This window comes from Halichoerus grypus, chromosome 12 (genome assembly GCF_964656455.1).
Source record: "Halichoerus grypus chromosome 12, mHalGry1.hap1.1, whole genome shotgun sequence".
NCBI lineage: Eukaryota > Metazoa > Chordata > Mammalia > Carnivora > Phocidae > Halichoerus > Halichoerus grypus.
This window is the reverse complement of record NC_135723.1, coordinates 70,407,395-70,413,572: the sequence shown is the minus strand read 5'-3', so window position 1 is coordinate 70,413,572 and position 6,178 is coordinate 70,407,395. Positions and strand designations below refer to the sequence as shown.

The 6,178-nt window shown below is 43.2% G+C and overlaps 1 long non-coding RNA gene across 1 annotated transcript; it reads right to left on the bottom strand.

Annotated features, from left to right (window-relative positions):
- Positions 1–350: 350 nt before the first annotated feature.
- Positions 351–5,920, bottom strand: LOC118519145 (uncharacterized). The gene is made up of 3 exons (XR_013443003.1): positions 5,782–5,920; positions 640–701; positions 351–518 (listed from the first exon to the last, which is right to left on the bottom strand). It is a non-coding gene; the product is annotated as an uncharacterized LOC118519145 (long non-coding RNA).
- Between the last annotated feature and the right edge of the window lie 258 nt (positions 5,921–6,178).

Below are 6,178 nucleotides of genomic sequence, written 5' to 3'. Positions count from 1 at the left end.
GATATGGAAATGGACAAGACAAAATCCTTGCCTTCATGGAATCGGACTTGGAGGACAGCATGTACGTTTCAACCAGCGTTTGCCGTGTTACCCAGTTATTTTAGTAGTGAAATCTTCCAGGAGGGTAGGAGATGGGGAAACAGCATGACACATGGGACACACAGTCACACTGAATATACACCTATCCTCTGGTGGCTGGAAGAATACAAAGCTAGATAATAAATCCACAGAACTCATACATAGAAAATGAAGATAACAAGCCATGTCCATTTTGAAGAGATGTTAATAGGTAAACAAGACTCCAGGTAGGACCTTGAGTGACCATAAAGAGCCAGTGGTTCTCACCTTGATTTTCCACCAGGAGCACATGCTTCTCTCCTTCTGGTCTCCTTTCTCATCACATTCTTGGCCCTCTGTTTGCTTTTAATTTTCTCCATGTTCTCCTGCATATGATCACCTTCTGACTTTCGTTTAAACTCAATAGGCCATTAATTATCACTGCTGGGCAGTAGAGGGTACTGGTTAAGAGGATACATGGACTCGTAAGTGAAAGGCTTGAGTTAGATTCTCAGTCCTGAGCAATTTCAATGACATCTCTGAGCCTCAGTTTTATCATCTGCAAATGGACATAATACCTACCTTGTGGCTTGCTTCTGAGAATTAAAAGGGATGTCTGAGTAAAGTTCGCACACTGTCAGCACCTAGCAATCACCAAAAAAGGTTACTTGTTATTATGTGACAATGCACCCAGATAAAGTAGCTGGCATCAGCTCAAAGCCTGACCGGTTCAGGCTGTTGGCCCAAGTTAAAAAAAGTAATGAAAGAGCAATAAATACTGGGATGACTTACACATCCCTTCTGGAACACCCTATTGCTATATAGACCTAGAAGGAACCAGAAGCCAGAAGGAGACCAGTCTGGTTTTAACAGTAGTCAGCCTTGCTAGGGCCTCTGGGGTTGGCCTTATTAGTACTAATAGGAAATGCTGAGTCATCCTACCCTGCGGGGATCTGGTGGGCGGTGGGGGTGGGGGTGGGGGTGTCAGGGACTGAAATCCTCTCTGGCAGGCCTCCCAGCCGAGCATTCCAGGGCCTACTGGGCCCACTCTGATCTCCTGACCCACTTGCAGCTGACCTTTTCTTTGTCTCAGCCCGATTTATGCTCTCACCTCTCGCCCACTGATCCAACTGGTTATTTTCCTTCTCTGGGCACAAGCCTCCTGACCCCAGTTCTCGAACCAGAGCCAAATGGGCAGGCGCTCCTACTGATACCTGGGAATTTCCACCTGGGAATCAGGGGATGCCCTGAGCAGAAAAAGGTGCTTTCTTCCCGAAAAGCCCGCTCAAGGTTTTTTTTTCTCAAAGAGTTAAATGAGAGGTAGGAGGAAGCAAATAAAAAACCTGCTCCAAGTGGACATGGATGAAAGAAAAGTCAAAGAAAAAAAACTAGCTATGTTTTCCAGAAGACAGATGGACGGAACTGCTTTATTAATTTCCTACTCTTATCTGGGTGATCTAAGGGTGCTGCCAGAGTTATAAAAGCGGCTTGCCATCTCTTCTCTGTTACACATTCTCCCCATTATAAGTGTCAATTTTGGTAACTAATTGACCCTTGCCCTGTGCTGTAGGCCCGTGTGAGATGAACGGTTTGTTCTGATTTTCAGGCTTCAGACTGCAGGTGTCTTAAGTTATAGAGCTGGTCAACAACACTGTATTAAAGAAAAAGCCACACGGGAAATGCATTTCAGCACCTTTGCTTACTGAATAACCTGTACTGGCAAAAATACTTGCCCTGTGAAGTCTTGAGTATACTGCTCCCAGCCCCCATGTTCCTTTCTACGTCCCCACTTCCTGTTTCCTCAGTTGTGAAACGCCAAGCGGTTAGAAGTCTGATGCACAAGGACTGAGTGGTCACAAAAGCCTCCTCTGTCCCCACTTCTCTGGCAACCCTGACCACGGTCCCTGTAACTGGCAGGAGGTGGGAGTGGCTGGCAGGTCTGAAGGGCACTAACCAACTCTACCACTTCCTTCCCTCTTGGGTTTCAATCTCTGGTAACTGTCCCCTGTCCCCTTCCCCCCCACCCAGGTGATGCAAATGTAGCCATCCCCCTGTGGGGACACGTACAACCTGGCTGTGACATCTTACTCCTATCCATACTGATCACCAAGGGTGGCTGTGGCCGGGGGGACTGCTTGCTGCCTCGCTGCTCCATGCCTGTGATGCCTTCCAGCAGAGAAAGGGTGCCTTGCTTGATAGGAAATATGCACCCCACCTCTGCTCTCTCTGCTTCACACAGGGCACTCTGTTGAGCCATTCCCTATCTTGAGATTGTTCTTCTTGGCCAACACCTTAAAAGACTTGCCATCTGCTCACCAGGTCCTAAAAGTTTTGACTTCAACATCTGTGCTAAAGATCAAGTCCTCGGTTTTCATTCTTATTCATATTTGTTTGCAGACTAATTTATTTTCAGGCTCTAGGTCTGTGTGCTTGTATTAATTCTCCTGGTTGTTAATGAAATGGTCTGACACAACTTGTTTTACGTAATTTGGTTTTTGTTGTGAGTTATTATTGAGAAAAAGGATAGAATCATGGAAGGAGAACTGATAATTTTTTTTAACTATTAAGGGTTACATGAATTATTTTTATTAATGTTTTCTGATTATAAAACTATTGTATAATGTTCTACAAGATACGGAAAATCCAGGAAAGTTTAAATCACCAAGATAAAAAGGACAAAAATCTCACCACCCCTTGGCAGTAATGGTCCACATTTTGGTATATTTCCTTCCAATCTCTTTTTCCTACAATTTTTACTAAGAATAGGAAGCCTATTTTTATTACTAGCACCCTTCAGTGAAGAACTGGGGCTGTGCTAGGGGGGTGACATATATATTTGCAACAACTCCAAAACACAGGTGTTGCTGAAATTGTAGAAACTGAGTCTAGAAAGGTGAGTTAACAACTTGCCTGAGTGAGGATTCAAATCCACATGTCTTATTCCCAGGGCAAAACTTTTTATGAAGTGGATCCCCAACTGAAGCCTTTTCGTGGATCCCCAACTGAAGCCTTTTCGTGGATCCCCAACTGAAGCCTTTTCATGGATCTTATGGAGAGAAATGAGATGTCCAGAGAAGGATGTCAGAAGGTTGATGCTGTTCTTAGTGAGAGTCGGATCTATCCAGTTTATTATTAAATCAGACCTACTGAAAGAAATCTCTTCATCTGTATAGAGCCATTTTCAAAGAGAGATTGATTTCTCCACGAATCCAAAATATCAGTCATTATAAGCTGAGTAGAAAGAAATGGAGAAATCGCTCTGAATCATCTCCAAAGCAGCTTAGCAGCTCAGCTCTACCAAAAGAGAAAGGAGAGTAAATCTTTGACAGTCTGGGCCACTTTCAACACAGCATGAGCCTGGGCAACGTCTTAGCTTCCAGGGACTTCCAGCTGCAGACAAAGTCATGGCAGCACCATCTAGGGCTATTGGCCAGACGTGAATAAACGACAGTGGCAGAGAAATGGAGTTGTAGTTCTGCTAAAACCTTTGGACTCAGATAAAAGTATATATGAAGCAATCCCTATGCTAGCTCTCCCAGTACAAGATTTGGGGCATTAAAATAAGTACATACAATAAATGGCTTCCCTGCCCACAAAGAGTTTCATCCAGTCAACAAATATTTATTGAGCACCTACTATGTGCCAGACACTGTATAGACCAGGTACGTCAGTAAACAAAACAAAGGTCTCTGCCCTGAAGAACGGGTTGCTGAGTGGGAAAAGACAGACAAGAGACAACAAACATAACTGAGATGAGCTGTGCAAATTCCAGAGTCCCAGGATTTGGGTGTGAAGTGCAGGCTTTCCTGGGGAAGCTCCCAAGTGAAGGGTTAACAAGAGGCATGGCGTACCTCCATCTGCTATTCATGTTAGATTCACTTGTGTCCAGGCTGAGGGTTTGCTTTTATCTTCCTTTTACATTTCATTTTATTATTATTATTTTTTTAATTTGTAAAATGTTTACACTCTTCACTGTACTTAACAAAGTGTCACCTCCACCTCCATCTTCTCAGCCCTTTTTCCTGCTCCTTCTAGAAAGCCATTTTTACTAATATTTTTACTTATCCTTCCAAGGCCTTTGTTTGTGGCAGAAATAAGCAAACATTCTTATTCCTCCCCCTTTATTACACAAAAGAGAGTATTCTATATACATCTTTTATCAATCTTTTGTTCTGAATCTTGTTTTTAGAGAACTGTTGCTTTTTTTTTTTTTTAACAGCTACTCTGTTTTTTGCTTTATTTAACAAGTCCTCTATTGATGGCTGTTTGGATTGTTTTTCATCTTTTGCTATTATAAATAAAGTCACAATGAATAACTCCCTGAACATAGTGTTTCAAATTTCTAGAGAGTCTTAAAAGTAGAATTGCTAAGTCAACAGGTAAATGAAATGTAGCTTTATTTGTTAATTCCAGATTATTCTCTATAGAGGCTGTACCATTTTGCCCTCCCAACAATTAAGGCAGCAACTGTTTCTCCACAGCCTCACCAGCAGACCGTATTAGCAAACATTTTGAGTTTTGCTAATCAGGTAGGTGAGCAGTGACTTTTTTTTGTGTATAATTGACAGTGTTAACGTTAGTTTCAAGTGTACAAGGTAGTGATTCCACAAGTTTACACATTATGCTAAGCTCACCACAACTGTAGTAGCTACCATCGGTGAGGAGTAATATTTTTAAATCCTTTTTAAATTCATCTTCCTCTTAGTATAAGCAAGATGGAGTAGCTTTTCAGATAGTTACAGGCCGTTTCCTTTAAAATTTTTTAAAAACATTTTAACCACCTGTTCATATCTTTTGTCCACTATGCCTCTTTTTCAGGAAAGTACTTTGGAAACTTTTCTGACTCCAGGAAAAAAAAACAAAAAACAAAGGCCAATTTTAATGTGGTCACAATAAATGTATATACCAACTTGGCGAGGACTGGCATCTCCCTGAGGCTACATTGTCTAACCCAAGAAGGTGGGATGTCTTCTTATTTGTTCGTCTCTATTTGTGTTTCACAGAGTGCTTTCAAGTTGCCCTCCTGTCTGTTTTGTACATTTCTTTGCATCTATTTGGTAAAACCACAACAGGATGCAGCTGACTGTGGCTGGAGAAAAGCCCATGGTCATGCTGACTGGTCTTACTTTAAATTTATTACCACAGACCTCAAGCGGTGCCTTCTTGCTCCCTAGCGGGTCACACTGCCCTGCCTTTCAGCCACCAGCTCCCCTGTCAGCCAATCAGATCCTCTCCCCTCCCCTCCCCCACCCTCTCAGCTGATGGTCTTGTTTTCTACCTCATTGAGAAAACAAATCAAAACAGAACAAAAAACCAGAAGAGAACTTCTGCAGTTTTCCCTTAGGACAAAAATGCCAGCCACCCAAATTCCAATCTTTCACACACTCTCCCTCTAGGGGAAAAAAAAAGAACACAAAAAAACCCAACGGATTAATAAAGGCGGGGGGGGGGGGGGGGGGGTAAGGCGGGAAGCAGACTTCCGTTTAGATGTAAATGGAAAGTAGCAATCCAAGGGCAGGAGTCGCTCCGTAGCCTACCACAGAAGCCCAGGCTTGTGCGAATTATATGGAAGAGGAGAAAGAGCAGCTGGGTCTTGGTGAGAGCAGAACCTAAATAACATCAGGCTGGGTTCCCCACCAGCAAAAGAGTAGCAGAATACAAGTCTAAGACCATGAGCTGGTTCACTCTCCTCCACTGGGCCCCCCAGGGAAGGGCCGGCCTTACCCAAATGTGTTTGCTCCATCCTGAGCGCTGCAGGTGGGCTGGAGGATGCCTGGGAATGCCAGGTTCACAGCAAGAATGAAGGCCCCCTCATCATTCCTATTAAAGGCTAAAGGATGTGTGAGGGCTTAGCTGCCATGGCTGAGGCCTCTTTTGAATCCAGTGGATGGGGATGAAGGCCTAGGAAACTGATAGTCACACTGGGAAAACAAGATAAACACCAAGCAACTAATAAGCAAGACAGAATGATAGAGCTGATTTATATTTACCCACTGATATGTCTACTAAATTATGCAGTAGAGACAATTCAGAAATAGAATAGTATATAATGAGGTACTGATCATAGGATGCCAGGGATAAATACGAAAGATGCTTGAGAATGGACAGATCTCATAGCTGG